The sequence below is a fragment of the Mya arenaria genome, chromosome 5 (assembly GCF_026914265.1).
Source record: "Mya arenaria isolate MELC-2E11 chromosome 5, ASM2691426v1".
In the NCBI taxonomy this organism is placed as follows: Eukaryota; Metazoa; Mollusca; class Bivalvia; order Myida; family Myidae; genus Mya; species Mya arenaria.
Genome location: NC_069126.1, coordinates 46,446,665 through 46,470,926, shown reverse-complemented (window position 1 = coordinate 46,470,926; position 24,262 = coordinate 46,446,665). Strand labels below are relative to the sequence as shown.

Sequence of the window (24,262 nt, the reverse complement as noted above, 5' to 3'; positions counted from 1 at the left end):
CACGATGTCCTTTCTTACCATGACTAAGAAACCTGTTTATGTTTTTTATAAGCACATAATGTGAACTGTTTTCTGATTGCAAAAGCAATAAGTCAATATGATGGCGTCTGTTTTGGCAATTTGTTATGCGTAGTGGAAGAACATCATTGTCTTCAAAAGTAAACACATTAACAGACAAAAATGGGTTTTGCTTCTCAAATTGATTTATTTGATTCAATGACATTGAAAACAGCAGACCTTTTGTGTTTAATTCATTTTCAAATTGTTCATAATCACTCACCAGAAGGGAATCCAAGGGATGAAGAGATGCTAAACAACACCATAGAAAGCATTTTGGTCAAGATTTCTTATGTTTAGTAAACTTTAATAGTTAATAAGAGGCTTGGGTAGCTCTACAAAACTAGATCCGGACACTGGAGAATATTTCACAGTGTGCACAGTTATACTTAATACATGTTTGAGAACCCACCCAGAGCTTTCTCTTATGTACTTTTCAAAACTTTCAAACATTTTTTGAAATGCTTCATTTAAGTTGTTTTCATCAAATGTTATCAAATTTAAACTTCTATAACTCTTAGATCTAAAATGTGGAGTTGATGTATTGTCTCCATCTTTTGTGTGTTTCACTAGCTCAACCTGCACTGATAAATACCATTTCATAGGATACAATTGAAGTCTTTTTTCTAAAATATTTTGAATGTTTTTATTGGCATTGGCAAAAAATGTCAACAGATCATATTGTTCATGTTGATTTGGTTGTATGGTAAAATCTTGAATGTGTTCTTGCAGTGGAAGTTGGTGTAGATGATGGTGTTCTTGCAGTGGAAGTTGGTGTTGATGATGGTGTTCTTGCAGTGGAAGTTGGTGTTGATGATGGTGTTCTTGCAGTCGAAGATGGTGTAGATAATTGACTGTAGTTGTGTTCATTTTGAAGGTGTGGACTTGGAGAGAGCGGTGTTCTTGCAGTCGAAGATGGTGTAGATAGCGGACTCGTTCTGAGGTTGTGAAGTGATGAGAAGTCCTGTTGTATGATCTACATTGCTTGTTGAAGAGGAGCTTTGGGTGTCACTGCTTGGAGGTATTTGATTATATTATATGGAGTTATTTTTCCACCAGTTTGTTGATGTTTTCTAGACAAGTGTTTTTTAAGATAATCTTTTCTTTTAAATTTGTCTCCACAAACTTCACAATTGTAAAAACTTTTGTGTGTGAGCGCATGAGATAACAAAGAAGTCTTGTTCTTAAAGTGTTTTCCACAAGTATCACACTCAAACATTTTTGAATCCAATTTTATCATTTTTTGTCTCTGATATTCCTCATATTCATGCGCATATTTTGAAGTAAGGTAATCACTAAAACTTTGATCATCCATGTTTGAAGGTTTATGTTAAACTGACCCCACTTCAAGTCAGAAATACTTTAAATATTCTACCTTTTCCCGCTTATACATTGTAAACGATCCACTTTTCTTGGGTTGGTTTTTTCCTAACAATAGCTTTTGTCTTTTTAAGCTCAATTTTCATTTTTATCTTTGGTGATTGTTCTGTCTTTGTAGTTGTTCTTTACGACCTTTTGTTTCTAATAAATCTTTTGTAGTAGGCCATGCTTTTTCAAAAACAATATTTGATCGTTTTACAAACTTTATTTTCTTTGGATTTAAAAGTTGTCCTCCTTTTTGATGTGAAGTATCCTTAATATCTCTTGTATCATCGTTCAATTTATTATGTATTAATGATTGTTCCAATTTTTTATGATGAAACTGGTTATTGTTATCACTTTTTGTAAATTCCTTCCTCATATGTTCATATTTTGATTTTGAAATCAATACTAGTTCTTGAGACATGACTCACAAGGTTGTATTAATGATATAAATTGCTTAAAATCTTTTAGGAGGAGAGCTCTTCTCTTTTTTTGTGATAGCCCTTTTACCACAAACTTACGAATGACATTCCTATATCTTTTCAATGACTTTTTGATATTGTCGGAAATTTTTAGATTTCCAATGAGAATATTGTAAACCACTTCCACAATCACACTCATTTGTGATTTCGTTAATGCTTTTATCAGCATTTTTTGTTGATTTTCACTTGTGTTTAAGAGAAATTTTAAAAAATACTTTTCCTTTTCCATTTTTTCACTCATATTTTTCTTTTTCAGGTCGAAAGACAATCAACGTCTGAGAGGGAAATATGTTGGTGCGCAATTTATACAACTTGTTTGAATGTGGGCTTACATCAACGAGTAAGTAAGAGTATTTGTTTTGTGTTGCTTTTTTATAGGCATCCATAAAATATTTTAAATCACCTGGAAACATTTGACGAGCAAGTGTTTGAATCTGAAGTTGGTCTCTCTGGTTATTAAACAATACAAAGTAATGACTATTCAGACTAATAGTTCGGAAATACTTTCCTCCAGAAAACAGATTTTGTACCACAAAAAAACACTGAATTTTTTTGTGGTGACTATAAATCGTAAATTAGTTCACAATGTCAATACTTTCCGAAGCCTTTTGCACTAAATCATCAATGACTAAAATCTTAAATCCAGAGTCGTTACCCAAAGATCCATTTATTCTTTAGATGGTAAACCTCCAAAGAATTCTATGTTTTGCACATGTGTTTTCATGCTGTCATATAATGGTTGATAAGTTGAATAACAGTATAAAAATTTTCTTGGAGCATCATTAAACATAGAATTTGCACTCTTAAAAAGTTCAAAAAGAAAGGTAGATTTTCCGCTTCCACTCGCTCCAGCTATAATGCAAGTAGCTGGGCTTTCAAATTTCACAACAGTGTTTGCCATGATGTTAATACGAAGACTTCAGCAATAAAAAACAACAACACTTTTAATTAGTTATACATTTTTTATTAATGCTCTACATGATTGGTTAAAAACACATTGATTTTGTACACAGTTGTTAAACATGCTACTGACATAATTGTATACACATAAATCATTACTATGAATATCATTGGAAAACATATTTACAATATCATAAAACAATACACCATTCAATCTATGAATCAAGAAAAATAAACAGTACATTCCACAAACATCACTATACAAACTTTGTAATTGCTTTGAATTTGTTAAAAGTGATGAAAAATTTGATGTGTATTGAGGGAAATAGTCATTAAAGTTGTTGACAGGCATTCCATAACTATCAAAATATTCTATGGCGGTAGAGTTTGGAAAGTAAAAGGCACACCAATTGTATGATCATCTGTATTTGCTATAAATCCACATGGAATATTCATTTCTGTAGGAAGTTCATTTGCTGCATAAACACAAAGTACAGACTTTCTTAGCAAAGGGAAACAATCTAAACAACACTGAATTTGGGATGTATTCATTCTGTAATTATGTCTCTTTGTGAATTGATTTGAAAAAAGGCAGGAGAGCTACTATGTACAATACAACTTGTTGTATCTGTCAATGATGTCTTAAACTGAACCTCTAAACGCACCTTGCCTGTTTTAACAAGAGAAAGAAATGTGTTGTCATCCAGAAAGTTTGGTTCTAACTGAAACGAAAAAAGAGTTGATGATTTGGCAAAGTCCTCTCTATTTATATCCAGTCCTGAGTTTTTGCCCCACTGTCCATTTGTTAGAAACATGTTTGTGTAGGCTCTCATAAAAGATTGCCCTTCAGATGCATCAAAATTTAATTTTAATGGGCTACCCCACACTGGAACACCATCCACATATAAACATATGCTTTGAATGTTACAGTTCAAGAAATGAAATGGATTGGATTTATAATCACCAGATAAAGCCTTTGATTTTACAAATGCCACAACTACTTTGTTTGGTTTTTGTCCTTGAAACAAATTATCCCATGTAAACATTGTACTTCAAGCAGCAAGACTTTGCGATCGACACTCTACTCTGTCAAATGGATATTTAACTGTGCTGTTTTTCAACAACTTTGCATGGGCTACAATAAGAGCTGGATTGACTCGTACCTTCTTTGCTAGTAAGTAAATGTCTATAATCTTTATTTTATAGTTGGGAGATGCATCCCCTGCTGATAGACAAAATGCTGGAGAGCTTCGGTATAATTTCAATTTGACATCAACTTGATTTAGTAAATAGCGTTAAATAGTAAATAAACTGTGATACATTGGTCCTTGAAGCTCCAGAATGTTGGAGCCTTTAATGTATCCTGATCTTAAAAAGAGACCATTATTACCAGCGCTGGCATCCGTAACAGCTGCTCCAGTACTGTCATTATCATCTTTAATATATAATTGAGATAATAATTGCGAATGGCTAGCATCATGACCGCTGTGTAACAAAGTCTGAATCATTGCATTATATGGATTGTAATTTGAAGAAATTACAGCTTTGTTTTGTAATGAGACTTCAGTGGCTGAAAATAACGCTTGTAAGAATAAATTTACAAGTCCCACTTTAACACTTGTAATATCACTACCATCTGGATTTGTAACTTTTAATTTCACACATAATTGTGTTCCTATAAGATCGAGATAGTCCATTGAATTTTGTCCACTTATTTGGAACTCGATAGGAGTATCATCTGACACTTGTGATAAAGGTCGAATTTCTTGGTAATGCACATCACTGACAGCAACTTGTGTAGGTGGTAAATCAAATAATAATAGTTCATTTGGAACACCCTCAGAAAATCCATCTTGTAAAAAAGTATGACATTTTTAATAAGTGAATATGTCCTGGGTTGGTCTTGGAAGTTTTTCTGTTCACTTTTGTAGCACCTTTTTAAAAGTTTTTTTCTGTAGTTTTTGATGTCCTTTTCACGGATTTTTGTGCCTTTTTCAAGTTTTTTAACGTTTATTTTGGTGGTATTTTGATCTATTTTCGCTGTCTTTCGGTGTTGTTTTATCTTTTTGATTGAACCCTTAACGTTTGACTGATTGGATAATGTATGCGAAAAAGATGATACTTCAGGTGTTTTTATACCTTCTCGTTTCAGTTCGCTTTTCGCTTGATTTACAATTTGCTGTGTGGGGGAAGTCATGTTCAATGTCAAGTCACTTCTCTCTGCGGAAGCCTTATGAGGTATGGCAAATCCTTTCACAGCCTGTGATTTATTTTGTTTAAAGTAATTAATCATTTTTTCGGGGTATGGTACATACAACTTAGAGCGATTCATAATTAGGGTAAAATGAACAAATGTTGCAAAATTGTTGTCTACTGTCTTAATATCAAATTCAATTTCCTGAAACTCTGTTTTATTTAATGGTAAATAAAATGGGGTATCAAACACATAACTCCATTTTTTATCGTAATTTGTTTCTACTCTTCTCAGTAATGCATGTTCACTGCCATTTACAATGCTTTCTTTAGATATATTCGAATAAATAAATATGGTGTCTTCTTTTCAACTTTATAGTCTGTTTGTAAACAGATTTCTTTTAAAGCTACTTTCCAATATCCATCAAAATGAAGTGGTAACTTCAACTGCACTTTAAAGTTATACGGTTTATTATCAATAAAAATATCATTGCTCTCATTGTCTCTCACAAACACATAACGCTCCATTATTATTGTTCTTGAACTTGATCTGCATCAATCCAGCTATCAAATGATTTTGGAAATCCTTCCCATCGAACAAAAAACTCTAATTTTCCTTTGACTTTTCTCTTTTTTTAAACTTTATCAACATACCAAAGACTGTCTGCATCTTTATCAACAGGAATTATTTCATTTTGATTCACATAACCTGATATTGGTTCTTTATTCAAGTCTATGATCTTATACAATGGAAAACCTTGTTTGAAAATCTTGCTCTTTATTTTAAAAACTTCTGTAGTATATTGTTGTTGATAAGCTCTTCTAAAGGGATGTTTCGTGTAACTTAATCTAACCAAATCACCAATTTTATATTAAAAGCGAGGAGGCGTTTTGGGGAATTTTTTAGGTTTTAGATACATTTTAATCCAAAGTTGTGTCTCGGTTTTCTTTTCAACATCACTTGGTCCTAATCCATCCAAACTCCGATGAGGGCAATTATTGTAACTATTTACAATATCTTGAAGGTGATCTATATATCTATAATTTCGCTGATATCTTAACATTCTAAATATCATACCGCGAAGGGTACGAATGACTCGCTCTGCATAGTTTGCTTTAGCGGTGCTTTGTGTATTAAACAAGTAAACTCTCTTCTTTTGCATAAACGCTTTTAATTCACGATTGATAAATTCAGAACCTCGGTCCGTTCTTAACTTTTTAAACTTATGAACACTAAGAAAATCCTTGATTGCTGACAATACCGTGTTAGATTTTTTATTAAATAAGGGTCGAACGGATAGAAAACGTGAAAATATATCTATAACAATGAGTAGGTAGTTTTGATGATTAGAGATCCCAGCTCTATCTGCAGACGGAGGAATACAATTCAGAGTACCTAATGCAAAAACTTTTCAAAGATACGATGCAGACATTGTTTGAAACTGTTTGCCTTAAGGATTATACTATGTTTCGCTTCTGTAAGTCATTCACGCTGCATAGGTTGGTGCGCAAGTTGTGGTGACTCGAATGACTATAATCTGATAGTCGTATGGTGTAAACTATGGAATGTACAAATTAAGTTGTTTTAGTATGGGATCAGTTAGTTAGAAAGAAGAAAGGATAACGGTAGAATCAACAGGTAGGCGAAATGAGTGTGTGTTTGTGTGTGTGTTGGGGTAGTACAGGCACTGGTCAGATCGGCATCGGGGTAAGGATTGTTAAAATGTGTACTCAAAAACGTTTAGATTGACGTACATAGTTCTGGTCGTTGTCAAAGATCAGTTTGTTCGTTTGATATGAGGTTTCCTTCGATCTAAAGCGTAATAGTTGGAGAGACAATTGACCAACGGTGGATAATGAGATGATTTCTTTGGACGTCATATAATGGACAGGTGAAGAAATAGTGGAAGGTGTCCTCAATTCCACCGCATTGACAATTAGGACTGTTCACAATATTTTTTGAGAATAGATGTTCATTAAGATTTCTACAATGCATATGCAACATCGTGCGATTTACGCAAGATTTGAGGTCACCTTCGTAGTAGAAGTCAGGAACTTGTTTTATGTTTTACAAATTAAGTTTGTATTTGAAAAAACAGACACGGGTGAATATTTCTTCCGGGAATGCGTTCCATGCGGATATATTGGTGGCAGAAATGACCTCGTCAACAACTGTAATTTGCATGAAATGTTCCGAAGGTTAGCTTCATTTCGAAAGTTATAGGAAGTAGTATCGCCAACTCAGTGAAGTTAGATATGCTGGTGCAGGAGAGTAAAACATCTTGTAAAATAGGATAGGTTTATGTTTACGTCGCCTTTCTTTGAATGGCTCGATTCCAGTTTCAACATTAAAATTGGCCAAAGATACTACTCGAGTTGCACCGGATCTAATTCTGCGGTCAATGGAAAATAGTTCCTGTTTGTCAAAGTACAACACAGATCAAGGCGCATTATTTAAGGATATTTGCCTTCATAAAACTTCGAAAGTCTAAAAGCTTAAAATTGTTCATATAATAATTACTGTGAGTTTAGACTTTTAGACACATTATTTAACAAGAATAGGTCTTTATCAGTCTAGCACTCTGGATGTCTAATAGTGCTAATACTAGGATCATATATGTCAGTGTTAGACACATTATATAATAATTGCATGCCTTTATTAGGGTAATACTCTAGAAGCTTTTCAGTAATTATATAACGAAAATGAATGTAAATACTGCTATAATGTATGTCCTATCCATATATATTTTTGCCAGTTATATGTAAGAAATGCGTTTCAAATTGGATTTCGTGAAGTGAATTGTTGTTGACAGTTAACTTCATGAGCTAAGTTTTTTTGGTTTTTTTTATCAATTTCAGACGGATCTGTATTTTATCACTTACGGACCCAGTTAAGATCCAGACATATATCATCGCCTCAAGATCTTTCAGTCACTGATAATGGCTTTCCTGATGTTTTGTTTATACTTTGGCCGCGTCTATTTGCCATTTTAAATTAAAACGTTAGGCCGTTTATAAGAAGAATTTTAAAATCAATACAAATGATTAGAAATAACGTCAATGGTGTACTCCAGGATATAGAACTTCCAAGCTTATTAGAGACTTTTTAACTTAAATTGACAATGCGCGCTTTGGGTAAAAAACAGTCATACCCTGCATCAAACTGAGCCTATGGCACCCGAAATTTAACTCAAGATATCTAAGACATTTTAATCCTTTGCATTAATAACTTTCGTTTCCGTTTTTGCTTTTATAATTGCTAGATAATCGATCATTGTATTCCAATTATCGCCTAAGGTATGATCAATGTAAATATATTTGGCGTAAAAGGACAGAATAATAAATTGTTTGTTCACCTAATATATTCTTCAACAGATTTGTTTAGTATTAAACATTTGTGTCTACCTTTGCATAGGACTTAAAATTCCCCTTTATGTCATGTAACTGCTTTTTACACATTTGTAAGTTGATTCCCGCGCCTGCTGATGCGCCCGGCTTTTGTGTTCCTAGCAATAGGCGGCTAATTCGCTTGTTGCGATTAAAAATGCACGCGCTAAAACAGTAACACCCATCAGATAGTTATGGAAAGAGAGTGACGTGAAAGCTTTGTCAATAATTTCCGCATTATGTCTAAATAGTACATTGACGAGTTACGGAAGTGAAGTGGTAGGTCAAGCATTTTGACAAAAAGAAGACAAAAGAGATTGAAACCAATACAATATTTCGACACTTCGTGTCGGATATGGATGCATTTTTAAAGATGTAATCATCAGCCATTCTTACGTGACTTTTGAACATAGATATATAACATGCAGAGTATTAAAACTAAATGTTTTCTTTTATTTGTGAATTCTCTCATTGATACAATGCAAAACATAGGGACACAATTATTAGTCGAAAATTAAATCAAAATAAACCAGTTAAGAGCCACAAGGCGATGACTTAAACGACAATAAGCTGCAGACACAAACGCATAAACACCACGTAGTCAAATACAAACATCAAAAACAGACCGAACGTCAAAATCCAATTTAAAGCAACAACATGTTTCTCAGATAACGGACAATTTGCTAAACTTCCATTTTTTTGAAAATTTGAAATTATAGAAACGCTTCGTTTGTAAGAAAAACGTCAGGATCTTAATGAAATAACGATTTTTTATATATTGAAACCCTTATAAACTAACACTCTCGGGTAAAAAAACAGAACATGTGCACTCGTCTAATTAAATTAAAGCGCTGGACGCATTGAAAGACAGCGCGATAAGCGTTATTTTTCTTTTTTACAAACCTGTTTACAGGCAATAACAACTGAATCAAACTTCTTTTGTGTGCCCCCTAATTGTAACCGAGAAAAGTTTGTAATAGCCTAAGAATTGGTAATGTGAGTAGATTAATTTATAACACAATTTTCTTATTAAACAACGGTTATTGATTGACGTATATGTACTAGAATATATGCACGTTGCAAGTGAATGCTATTGGCAAGTTAAGTTAATGAAACCCGTTGACTATAAGAAAAACATAAACAAAGGCAGTGTCGTTTTTTTATGCTTATTTCCATGATTGGCATAATTATCTGTAATTTTCTTTTCCAGTCGGTTCCTCACAAAAAATATTTAAGATTCTTCGGCTCGCTTTCAAAATCATTTTGAAATCTTATGAACGTATTTCAATAAAGCTGTCGGTTAACTTGCGTTTAGTACCTCCAGCGCATTAATCATTTTAATATATCATATCGAAACCTAGATTCGATGCTACATGATTTTGATTTGGGTTACTAAAGTCTGCAGCCAAACTGTGATTCTGTCAATAACCGGTAATACGGAATGAATCGACACCACGCTTTTTTAATTGATGTTAAATCGTTCTTTAGAATACTTTCGCAGCAACTTTTCCCCAAGAGTAATAAAGTACTTATTTGTATTTTTACAATGACATTCCTTACGGATTTTTTTAATTATAACTTATGAGGGGGCTTAAGCAAAATCGTTTTGGATATTTCAAGTGAGAAAAAAATGATATAAACACTAAAGAAGTTCCATTAACAACTTGAGTAATGTAGCTTAGTGTTCGTTCGTTTAGACCCCACTGCGTTGTGATACTTACATTAAAAAAGTACCTCAATTCTTCCATCAGCTCAGTAGGTAACAATGACTAATATTTGAATGTAAACAACTAGAACAGCAGGTTCGCCACAAAATGATTCATATATGTAGACATATATTTTGCCCCCTGCATCCATCTCGAAATTAATTATCCTGGTGACACTTTTTAGGAAAGAAAACATGCTACTTACTCTTAATAAAAATGTCAAAGCAGTTTAAGGAAAGCGGCTGAATCGTAATTAATAATGAACTAGTATCTTTAACGAAAGCAATGCATCCCACCTCCGGCATGTTATTTATAGCTGCATCGTTGTTTGAATCCTCATCCGCGTAACTCTTCATCCATCTGTAATGACTATAATAGCGCATAAGCCCACATGGTATAGATTACAATTAATAAAAATACATGAAGTTAATAAATTTTATAAAATCACTGGTCCTGAGAAAAAACGACAAATAAACCAAATGAATAAAGATTGCAAACTATATTACTACATACATCAATTTGATGCTTCATTAGCTCTGCTTAGCATATTTGTATTCGTATTTCTGATTATTGTTTTCTATCCAAAAACTCTGCTATACATATATACTGTTAAATTATGATAAAATATTTCTCTTCATGATTTAAGAACTAAAAACACGAACCTCAGTATTCTGTTATTCGTTATTCTGTATTCAACAATGAAAAAACATTTATTTATATGACACAGCAAAATGGAAACATATCATTTAGATGATTGAAGAATCAATAAAATCATTTGTTATTTATATTATATAATAATTGTTTACAGTATTGGCGTTTGAGTGATATCTCATGCAAAGTACGATGATTTTAATAGTCTATATTGATGGCTATTATAATATGAAGCAGTGTATTTAATATTTATGTGAAAACTACAGAAACAAGCTCAGTAGTCAAAAGTTTAAACATTAACTCCGTTTAATGGCACAGGGTGAACGCTAAAGACATAGAACACCAAAACAAAGAAAATCACAAACACAAAGCGTGGGACAACAGTACAAAACTCTTCAAATAACACAGTGTATATATACTATATAAAAAACAAGGTATGTGTATCAAGGATTGTATCAAGGTACCGCCTTGGAACGATTAGTAAAATGTAAATTTTCTTGGGGATTCAACCAATTCACGTGTACAAACCTCACTCTTATCCCAACAATCCTGAATAAAGTATAAATGTAAAAGGTAAATGATATCAAAGTATTCAAAACATATATTCATGTGTTTCGATGTGTCCCCCGTAAGTCCCATAAACTTGATTTGTTGAAACACTTAAGCATCATTGGTACATTTAAGGTGTGCTATGTAGATTTTTTTGCATTCAATAATACCTTTCTGTTATCTGGCGTGACCTGTTTCTATTTTTCCATATGTTGCCCTTTGTGATTTTGCGTATTTTGTGAGTCATTTATTGGCATGGCTACTCTCATTGACTTTTGTTGACTGCGGATTAGAGTTAATGTTTTTACAAAATCGTTTGTGTTTAGATAGTATAAATATTTAAATGCCTTTTTATACTTGCCTATAGCTAGAAGCATAAAACATCGTCTTTGTAATCAACAAGAATATAAATCAATCAGAACGCATCTTTTTAATGTTTTTTTTTGGGTGACAATAAATGTAATTTTTACACTTTAGTTTTTCCTTCAAATACCTATAAAGTAATGATACATACCACGCATACATACCATTTGTTAGGAACGCGTACATCTTATTTTTCAAAACCTTATGACGGTATATTCAAGCAAACTTTACTGGCAGTAACACGGCTTTCACGCAGTCTAGATTATGGCTTCTTTTGCAGATCAGAAATGGCATTTAATATTCAACTTAACTAAAATATTATGGTATGCATCATTGCCGAAATTCAATGTATAGGCGAGTTATAAATCATTTGCTACATCTCTCTCGTATCCAGTACAGACCAATACTGAATACCAAACCAGACAACCCGACGACAAAAAATAGTAAACAAGTCGGATTTTAACCTCATTTATATTGGATATCATATCCTTGAATGGACGCTGCTGTATACGTTCGAAACAGAGTCTTATGTGTCGGGATCATGCGTCCCGTAAGACTTGTGAAACGCAGCCAGTTTTGTCTAGTTGGATTACAATCTTGTCTATGTTTCGACAAGTTACGTTGCATCACAACAAATTCGTAACGATATTATGAGCTGTCTAGACGGTGCCCTGTGGAACGCACATGCCCTTGAGATATTTTTCATTGCCGATTCTTGCTGACTTAGACTAGTCTTCCTTCAGTGTCGGTACACAGTGAGGTCGTTGTCTGATTCATGTCATACCGCATTTGGGAGAATCGGGACACTTATGGGACAAATGCGGTTGTTCTTTACCATGTGAACGATACAAATGTAACAGATTGTGCTGAAAACGAATGAATCGGGTTACTTCATGGCCAATGTTTGGATGTTGTCGTGATTTAACAAAGTCGTACAATCCATTAATTTCCATCCTGGAATCAAAGAATCTTGTTCAAACATTTTTTTTTAATTTGAATCGAGCTTTTTTCTATCAAGGCAGTAAAACGGCTGAATGTATGGCAGAGGCATAAAACATCAATGTATTTAAATAATTAGCTGCCTTTCGAACACCAGAATTTAGAAGAACATTTATGTTTCATTTTCACAGACCTATCATTTAGGTATCAGTGTCTTTGAATGATCTTTGTGTCACTATTACAAATTCCCCAGGAAAATTGATAAGAAATATGACCATTGAATTTGCTTCATGCTTGAAAAATGTCTGACTTTTTTAATAAATGTTTACTGCTTAAATCGACTGAATCTGTCCAAGGCAGATTTTATATTTAAGGCAGTTACACAATGGTAAATGGTAGCCTTCACGACCATTCGTTCACTTTGAAATATACAGAGACATATCTCATCAATAGGAAAAAAACATTATTTCTGTTTGATAATGAACTATAAAATATATACTTCTTTAAAATATATAGTGCATTTAGCTATACCATTATCTACATTGTCACTTTACTTGATGCATGTCGAAACCTAACCAAATCCCAGAAGAAAACAGAAGCCATAAATTCAAAATGGTAAGGTAGATATTTGCTTATTTTAAGAATTGCAACGCACGAAATTTGCTTGCGTACACACTAATTAGTTTAAACATTTAGTTACTAAGTGTTTATACTGAAGAGGACACAATTAAATGTTATGGGTTTTCCCCAACCATACCACGACAATCATTTTATTGGAGACATAATATTTCATATTGCGTCGAAAGGGCTCCCCCGTGTCTTACGCTGTAGTGCAAAGGAGTGGACAATGGACGTTTACGGAAGTATCGTTTCTTAATATTTCCGGAGGTTTAAAAGAGTAAAATAAGAAAGATAAGGGAATACGTCCCTAATAAGATTGACTTTGTGTTGTTTTAAATGTGACGGTTCTGATCAAAATATCATTATTTGATCGTCTTTGACTTGCATTATGAGCATAGGCTGAATGTTGACAACGTAAATATCTTCATTTTCATGAAAAGTGTTATTGTTTCTTGGGTTTAAGCGATAACTTCACATAAATGTAGCTTTAAATTGACAAAATTTGCTATTCTAAGCTCGATTTTGTTAACGTGTTTGTTCCAATGAATAGCTTGTGGTGCTCAATCTTGTAATTTAGTAGAAAACGTATTGTTAAAAGCTCGTTTTTTGCAGAGCAACCTAGACCTTATTACATTAGCTTAATACTTTGATCTTCTCGTGAAAAATGGCTCTGATTCAGATCAACGTCTGTCAGTTTAACCTTCAAAGATTATATTGTACGGTAACGATGTACTGTTCCTCGTTGCAATGCTGTCAGCCATTTTGTCGAGTAACCCGACAGGTCAAAGTCGAGAGAATTGAAGTTTACATTAAGAGGGACATCTAAAAGTGTTAAAGGTTGATGAAGTCGATTCAATACAAATACGCAACATACATTTTATGTTGTTTGGGCCACACACGAGCCTAAAATAAATCCACGAGATAAACACTTGCCTAAAAACAAAACAAACACACATCTTAAGATCTGTGTTCATTTTATCCGACTGCCCGGATGAATAATGTTGTTAAGCCATTTAACAGCCTTTAAAACATACATTAATGTCTCATTGCTGAGCGGGAATTCATTCAATGAATCTGACTTCAAAAAAGGGACCAAACTCCTCCTTTAACATCGTGTTAAGGACGGGTGTTATCTTGAACACTTCATGTGAAGGTTGGTGATGATCGTTTCTAGATTCCTATCTATAAAACATTTTCTTTGTACACGATTGCGACAGAAACTGTGCTCGTTTGAGAAATAGGGTTACTAATATTTCACTACTGCAAGAACGGAATTGTTTTGGATTTTCAGTTTTTTCACTAATTGTTTTCTTCGAACGGCCAATTAATAAGCACCACAACCCATTCATTGTCATCACATCGTTAACACAATCGGGCATAGTCTATCAAGTATAACAAGTAAAGTTTTAAAATATTTAACAATGCATCCATTGACAATAAAAAGTAACACAAGTGAGGGGAATTGCTAAAGCATCCGATACGATTAAACTTTTAATAAAAAATCAAGTGTTCTGTGTGAATAACGGTTTGTTTTACAACCAAATGGAATAAGTTGATGAAGTAAAAACATAACTATTAAAATAAATTTTATTCAATGTTATACATACTTCCAAATCAGTTTCGCACTTTAGGTCAGCATTTGTATATCTGTTCTAAATGCTAATGAACGTAATCAATAATGAAATTGGAACCAGCGAAACAGTTTAACCGAATAAACCAATAACAATGAACACTGCAAAATACACCAAAAGTGAGTTCGATTCCAAATTTGCAATTTGAAACTGGTAAATGTTTTCATTCGTGTTTTAATGTTAGCTATAATTATTATTTAATGCTAAATTCGGATAAAGTTGCGCATTCTAATGAATGGTTGGAATTTATTACCTCAATTCAATTTCGGACTATTCCGTTAGTTGGATGTAGCTCAGGATAAATCACGATCATTCAAGGTTTCTTGTCGATGGTTTAAATTATATTTTGTCAATGAAATACATTTGTTGAAACATCAACTTGATGGATATTAAGCTTGTCATCATTCTAGTTTTGGAGCTCCTTGTGGGTACCTAAAAGTACCATTTTAAAGAATTAAGTCCGCTATGCCAGATGAAGTTGCATATTCAAAGACTTGTTAAATATAAGCATTTCATTGCACATCAAATGTTCCAAGTTTGTCTTATTAACATTCAATAAATCTTTGTTTCATAATCCAGTTCAATTGTTTGGTGACCTAAATTTATATAAGTACACTTTTTTCCTCTGCACATTTTATGAATGCCAACGGACCACAAACACATCACTGTGCTTGAGGTATAGAGCTACTTGATAAATAATGCCTGGACGATATGCATGTATAAGTATGCATTTGATTGGTCATTCTTTCAAATAAATGTACAAAGTTTCTTACATATTTCTAACGATTACGTTAAAGTTATACATTTTGTGATCTTCTCGGGGGAACTGATTGGGACTCTCTTTCTCATTTGAATATCAATATATACACTGACAATATTAACAATGCCATTTTGACTTTCGCAAAAAGATGTATTCCGACGACAACAGTCGTTATTCGACCAGATTACGTACTCTGGATGACTTAATATGTAATAAATCTTATTCGCAAACGTAAACGTTAATACAGTAAGGCTTAATATACATACTCAACCCAACTATGAGGTAAATTTTGAATGCTTCGGAATGAAGCAAAAAAATATTATTATTCTAATCTCTCAGAAACAAAATGCTCTGGGTCAGTCTAAAGAATGGAGGACGGTTCTGAAGTCGTTTGTTAATCCTTAAACCGAGGCCAAGCATTAATGCAATCCAAAATCCCTCTGCCCAGATGACGCTGGTAAAGCTAAAATTCTCAATATCCACTTAAAAACCAGTCTTTATTAGATGGTAACGGTCACATAATTCCGCCAGCTAGCAATCATTACAATAAACGCAAACTTGATAATATCAGAGTGCTACCAAGCGAAATCACTGACATTCTATCATGTCTGCCTGTGAATAAAGCTTCAGGACCTGATGGCATAAGCAATTAAATCCTGAAAGAATCTTCTCACTCTTTAGCTCGCCCGTTGTGATCCCTTTTTAATTTATCTCTCTCAATCGGTAGATTTCCCAAACCGTGGAACAATGCTAATAACCTGTGCAGTTGTCAAAAGGGTATTCGATACTTCCTGTTTACTATCGTCCTATCTCCCAACATAATACAATGGAATAAGTATTCGAAAGGGCAATATATAAACACTTCTTTAAGCTTTTTTTACCCCGTTCCAGTCAGGCTTTTGGCCAGGCAATTCTACTCTTAATCAGCTTGCATACCTTTACTATGCATTAGATGATGGCCTTGAGGTAAGAGCAGTACTCTTTGATATCAGTAAGGCACTTGATAAAGTTTGGCGCAGTGGCTTGATGGTGAAGCTACAGGAAACTTGTATCAATGGCAGCATACTTTTGTTGTTTAGTGACTCTCTTAGCAAACGTAGGCAACGTGTAGTTCTCCCTAGCTCCATGTCCGGGTGGGTCTGTCTTGAGGCTGGTGTACCCCAAGGTTCTATTCTAGTTCCCCTTTTATGCTTGATATTTATAAATGACATTGTTGTTAATATTGGAAGTAATGTTAGACAATTTGCAGACGATACTAGTCTTGATATTCTCATTGACGAGCCCTTAAGTGCCACTGAAATAATCCAGAGAGATATTGATAGCATCAGTACATTGGCTGATATATTGCTAGTCACCTTTAATCCTGCAAAAAACTAAGTCAATTTTGGTCCCAGAAAACGACTACCGCGGTATCTTGGTTTGGTGGTTTCTAGTAACTGTACATGGCATGAAAACATTGAGTACATCAGAAGTAAAGCCCTTAAAAGAGTATGCATTATGCGAAGGCTCAAGTTTCGACTGGACAGAAAGTGTCTAGAAAACTATTTTACTGTTCGTACATCCGTCAGATCTTTTAATATGCCAATATTGTCTGGGATAAATGTACGGACTACGAAAACCACTAACAGAAAAAGATCCAAAATGAAGACGGTAGAATAGTCTGTGGGGCTACGAAGTTAACTTCGATTGATGTTCTTCGGAGTAATGTTGGCCTTCTCTCTCAGAAAAACGCCTTTATCACAAATTATGTCTCTTGTAGAAATGAAAAACGGCCTTGCCTAAGAAAATCTATTATCCCGTGCACATTTAAATGTCAGTTCACAGAATAATCCACTACGAAAAGCATCTAACATAAGAACGGTTATGTCACGCGTAGATTCTTACTTTTCCTCTTTCTTACCTTCAACTAAACGTGACTGGAATGCATACTTAAAGTATTCTATTAGAACTTAGAAGTCGAGTGTCAGTCTGCACGCTTTACTGTTATAACGGTAACCGCCGGCTGCAAGAAAATTTACACTCGACTGCTTTCTAGTTGCAGCGGTCTTAACTATCACTTTTATTGTAAAAAAATATCAACTCGCCTCTTTGCGAGTGTGGTGAAGTTAAAAGTAGTACTCATTATTTTATGCATTATACTTTATATACCGACTCTTTTACACACTTTCTTTCGTTATATGGTAGTGATCACAGAAATTAACATTGGTTTCATTCTTCATGGCAATCCAACACTAAACTACGAGAACAACTCGAAAATACTTGATACTTTTCATCAATTCATGCAATACTTATGTGAAAAACTACAGAAAAAAGCTAATTAGCAAAAAGTTTAAACATAAACCCGGTTTAATGGCACTGGGTAAACGCCAAAGACATAGAACACAAATACAAAAAAAAATCACAAACAAGAAACATGAAAGAACAGCACAAAACTCCACAAACAGCACAGTGCATACATATTATAAATAACTATATATAAAAATACTAGGTATGTTTATCAAAGGATTGTTAGGGACCGAGATTATTACCTCACTGAAAAAGTTTCCCCAATATGGTACGCACCCAACTACTATTTTTCCTAATATCTTTCCACACCCTATTTATATATCCTTTATACTATAGCTTGTGCTTGTTTTATATCTATTATATATCGTGTTTGAACTATCGATCCTATTTCTAAACACACAGTCCTTAGTTCTATTTCTTACCATAAGTAACAGTCTTTCTCGCATAAAACCATTTTTATCATGTTGTCTCTTATGTTTATGTCTTCTAACGTAAATTTAAAATAACACATGTTAGTCAAAATGAAAAAAAAATCAGCTTGCTTCGAAATACAGATACTAAGTGGTTTTGAATGATATATGTGTTGAACTATGTAACGAATACCTCACATAACAGAGAAAGAGAAACAAACACAATATTTGATTACTTAAGCATTTTTAAATTCATTATGCTAAACTTTAAATGCCTATAACAAAGAATACAGTCCAAAAGTTCCGAAAATGTCTTTACTGATCAAGTCGTTTCAATAGTCTATATAATAAAATCCAAATGAAGTGTTGAACACACTATTTGAGTACTATTTAAGTCCGACAACACTTTCAAAATAATTCCCACAAAGGGTTGAATTGAATCCTCAGAGAATGTTTTGATTAAATAAAATCTTCAGATTTGAGAAATGTGTTAGCCCTGGGGATCTCGTAGATAAACTTAAGTCTTAAAAGGTCACAAAATCCCACAAGTTTGCCCATACATACTTTCTAGACCAAAAACAAAGTTAAAAAAGAAATACACTGATCATTTAAAACCGTTCATAGTATTGAAAAATATATTCAGGTTATACTTTGTTCTTGCATAAGCATAAAATTTTATTGAATTGGGCTGCAATTGAACGCCATGGCAACTGTCGTCAATAGTGCTATACTTAACAAAGGTAACATATTTCAGGATAAACTATCAATATATCCTCCAAAGTGAGCTTGTCAAAATCCAAACGGTTTCTTATATCGTTTATTAAATGAATAATCACGAGTAGGCACTTCTCCTTCTATCTCCTCTTATTATACATCAGGGAGAATTGAATATGACAAATTAGTGAACCTTATTCACATGATTTAAGACTGCGATATAAAGATTCATTTTTACCAGTTAACCTCTGATGCCAGATTGTACTTATTTAAACAAAGATCATCGTTATTGTGCCACAAGTCGTTTTCATAATTAATAAAATAAAACAAAGTTTCATTTTCTTTAGTAAAATATTTTGGGGAACAGAGTGAGGAAATGTATTACAATTGTCTTCATATTTAGATTGAGCGTTATTTAATTATTTACACCACTTATAATTTCTATTAACATTACGTTTTTAAGAATAGTTAAGCCAAATTGTTCTTGCTCGGTAGTTTAAGGGGTTATGTTTATACATCTTCTTATCAATTCGACTAATAACACATTCAGTCAATGCATCAAGTAACAAACGTCTGTCGAAAGTATATATAAAAGTGTTTGCAGTCAAAAAGAAGTCTGCAACATACAATCTAGACAACTAAATAGAACAAAGAAGAGACGCAAATGTATTTTATATTGTTTGTATATGAAATTCAGTTGCAATTTATAAAGCGCGCATATCAATTGCATTACTCAACAGTTCTTGTCAAAATTTAGTCTTTTGCGACTACGAATTTCAAAATGTTGATTATATTGAATGGTACATTTTATAAAAACCTTAGATAAAACAAATCATGTTTAAAATATATATATGTTGGTAACCATAGTATATACAAAAATATGCCTCTTGTCTTCCCCGTTTAAATGATAGCATTTGATGCCATTGACATAAACATTTGTATAATTTCAAATAACAAACTATGTGTATGAACGATGAACATACCGAAGTAGTAAGTAGTGTCCTTACATGTGTTTGGTACTCTATCTACGAATGTGTAGGGTACTGATGAAAATGACATGTTTCAAAAACATGAACATAATTTAACACGAAAACGAAAACACGAACAAGAGCTTATGACTATCATGTATCCGCAAAGCAAGAATATATCATGTTAAATATGGAAAAAACCAAATTAAATGTATTCAAGATTTACCTTGCATTTTTAGCATGCTTTTTTCGATACGGTAATTGAACAGAAGTATCGACTCATTTTTTAAATAATATATTTTTTACCTTAATCGTATTGTATCATTTGATAATGCGTTTTGTTTTTAAGATATGGCCATCATGTATAGTAATTGAGTACTTATTGACAAAGACACATATATCTAAATACTGCGTAAAATTAATGACATTTATTAAATGTTGCTGTTCGTTATAACTGTAGTGTAAGCTATTTTGAGGTCATCATCGTCACGCATATCATTACTATTACTGTAACACTGTTATTCTTACATAAGTTGAATGATATGCATAACTTGGGTACCAATAATTTTGAATGAAGTCAAATAATTTATTATGTTTTCCCTTAAAACTTTCGATTTGCATAATTTCCAAATATAATCAATTTCGTTTCGAAATGTTTCTTCAGTATTTTCTTGTAAAAGTTATTGGACACCCCATCATTCAAGTCATGCTATGTACAGTTGACCAACTCCATAGCACCGGAATAGGGTATTCCACAAGTGCACTTTTATACTGGAACAGATCCGTTTTTTGAGGGTACATTTTCTAAAAAAAGCATTTCATTATTATGTTTTTCCATAGCAAATTTCGTTGGAACGTCTGAAGGCTTTCTGAATCAAATCGAGGAAAATTATGAAATATGACAATAGATTATACAAAACGACTTTATGTTTTAAGTCATTAGCATCATTTATGACAACCATTGTTTTCGCTAACAGAATATGACAGTACATATACACTTTTTGATTAATTAATTTTATTCTTTTTGTCATATGTATCGTATCAATACTATTTGTAGTTTCGGAAAAAATGGCATCGGATAGTTAAAACATTTACTTAGAGATAGTGCAAAATTATTATATTATTATCAATACTTGTTCATCGTCATTTTATCATTTTACTAAATGTAAAAATGGATGCATATTTAAATGTATGTATAATAAGAAAGACACAGCTAACTATCTAAATTGATGGCACACAGTTGGTTATTTACTTGTACGAGTTTTATCGTTTATTGTTGGCCATTACAAATATGGTGCATTAGTCAATAATTGAAAATATAGATGTACTATTTAATGGTTCTGATATGATATATTTGCAACGTTAGATCGTACTGTCTTAAACTGTTTAGCAAAGGTTTACTCATCCCTAGCCGCTCTGCTAGTTCATTATATAAAGTTAACTGTTTCAACATTCAGCCTAGAAGATATATCTTGTGATTTGACAAGTTCAAGATATATTTGGAATAAAGTCATATTAGAACTATTATTTTGGATAATATCTACGTGATATCTGTATTTCATACAATGCTTATTCTTAGAAAAGCTAAGACGGAATTATTCCAGGCGTATGACAAAAGAGGACAATGTTACGTAAAAGATAAGCATCTGTCTGTCAAAAGCATATGTTCTGTTTGTTTTCAATAAACTCAAACTCAATTTCCGTTTGTGTCTCGTTCATTCAGCTATAATTCCGGGTTCGGAATGAAGACATATTCTACTGACATTATTGCTTTTTACAGCTTATGGAAAGGCGATGTTTTGGGCAATTTTGAGGTCATCATCGTCACGCATGTCATTACTATTACTGTAACACTGTTATTCTTACATAAGTTGAATGATATGCATAACTTTGGTACCAATAATTTTGAATGAAGTCAAATAATTTATTATGTTTTCCCTTAAAACTTTCGATTTGCATAATTTCCAAATATAATCAATTTCGTTTCGAAATGTTTCTTCAGTATTTTCTTGTTAAAGTTATTGGACACCCCATCATTCAAGTCATGCTATGTACAGTTGACCAATTCCATAGCACCGGAATAGGGTATTCCACAAGTGCACTTTTATACTGGAACAGATCCGTTTTTTGAGGGTACATTTTCTAAAAAAAGCATTTCATTATTATGTTTTTCCATAGCAAATTTCGTTGGAACGTCTGAAGGCTTTCTGAATCAAATCGAGGAAAATTATGAAATATGACAATAGATTATACAAAACGACTTTATGTTGTAAGTCATTAGCATCATTTATGACAACCATTGTTTTCGCTAACAGAATATAACAGTACATATACACTTTTTGATTAATGAATTTTATTCTTTTTGTCATATGTATCGTATCAATACTATTTGTAGTTCCGGAAAAAATGGCATCGGATAGTTAAAACATTCACTTAGAGATAGCCAGCTTTGCCCTGGCGGTGATTAAACGTTGCACAAACTTTGGTGGAGCGGTTGTAAGCGTTTTACGAGCGGACAGGGGATTGCTGGAACGGTGTCGGGCGTTGAAGCAGTGATCCATTGCGATGATGAACTTTGGTTTGGCGTTGGTATGGAGATTTCGGAGTGGGATAACAAATGAATAATAAATGAGCAATGTCAACGTGAAAGAAAGATTATGGTTATTATTATTATTATTATTATTATTATTAAATTTCATACATTTTCATTGGTGATTACCTTCATCAGCAGCTGCACCTGCCTGGGCTGCGGTAGCAGTGGCTGTGGCTGTGTTAGCAGTGGCTGTGTTAGCAGTGGCTGTGCTAGCAGTGGCTTCTGGTGTGGCCTGACTGGTCTCTGCAAAATATAACAATGGAATAATAAATAAAAAATGTTGAAGTAAAACACATAACAGTATTTTTTCACAGTTGTTAAATATTTCCTGACACAATCAGTGGGCCACATATGTTTACCTGACTCCATTGGTTCAGCTGCTTGCTCAGTAATGATCTTCTTGGAGGCTGCTGCCTTTCCTTCTCCAGCCTTCCTCTTCTTTTGTCCACGTGGCATGATGAACTTCAACTATCGACTTCTATCAAAAATCTATCAGAACTTCTATTAAAGCGATCTGTTCAGCTCCGTAGTCAAAAGCGGTATGCTGCTAAACCAACTTTAAACCCCCGCTTTGCCAACGCCCGCATGCGCAGAACGCCGCTCTATCAACGCTCGCTGCACAGCTAAACCAACTCTCGCTACCGTTAAGCCAACGCTATAGCAACGCCGGCTTCAGCGGTGCACCGCTAAGGCAACGCCCGTGTTTTCGATTGTTTTCTCATTTTGTGCGCTCTGACGAGCGTTGTCGAAATTCGGTCCCCTCACCCTACCGTTCAAGGGACGCTCCAACAAAGTTCGGGCGGTGTGACCGGGTCTTTAACCTAATAATCCTTATCACTTGGTCAACCATTTAACTTCACAACTGTATCCTGACAAAATAGAGGTAGGACATTAGCTATGACATTGTCATCACGTGAATTATTGTGATGTTTCAACATATCATTTTTATTTGTAACATAATCTGACCGGAAACCTACACAAGAATTCAAGTCATCCATTTAAATAAAAGTACATTTAATATCACTCAGACGCGTAGCTATGCTTACGCACGCACGTACGTGCGTAAAATATATTTTGAGAGTTCCAAAAAATAAAAATGAAACAAACGCGAAATATGCAATAATAACCGGACCCAAGGGGGGTAAGGGTGAAAATGAGCTTTGTTCAGAACAAATCAGACATGAACAAATTGTCACAAAAAACATATACAGGCGCGTAGCTAGGCTTACGCACGTATGTACGTGCGTAAAATATATTTTGAGAGTTCCAAAAAATAAAAATGAAACAAACGCAAAAATGCGATAAAAACCGGACCCAAGGTGGGTAAGGGTGAAAATGAGCATTGTTCAGAACAAATCAGACATGAACAAATTGTCACATGAAGCATACAAGTATATTGATTGTAGATGCCCTTGGCATTAGTATTTCCTTTTTGAACATGGGAGGTAATACATACTGGAAAATTCTGTAATGTATCATATACATTAACCCGTTAGACTAAGAGCGCCCTCCCTTCTGTTAACGTTGCGGGAATTTTTCAAAAAATAATGGCGTCTCCTTTAAACAATCACGAACTACCAGATCAAGATTTTTTCATGAGAAGATCACCGATGACAATGGTAGAATGTGTCTCTTAACGAGTAAATGGGATACTGTGCAGCAATTTATTTTCCCTAGCAGGTAAATAAAT

The 24,262-nt window shown here is 33.7% G+C and overlaps 1 long non-coding RNA gene across 1 annotated transcript; it reads left to right on the top strand.

The window, feature by feature from the left end:
* The first annotated feature begins 1,013 nt into the window (after positions 1-1,013).
* LOC128234029 (uncharacterized) lies at positions 1,014-3,952 on the top strand. The gene is made up of 3 exons (XR_008260846.1): positions 1,014-1,078; positions 2,158-2,241; positions 3,859-3,952. It is a non-coding gene; the product is annotated as an uncharacterized LOC128234029 (long non-coding RNA).
* The last annotated feature ends 20,310 nt before the right edge of the window (positions 3,953-24,262 follow it).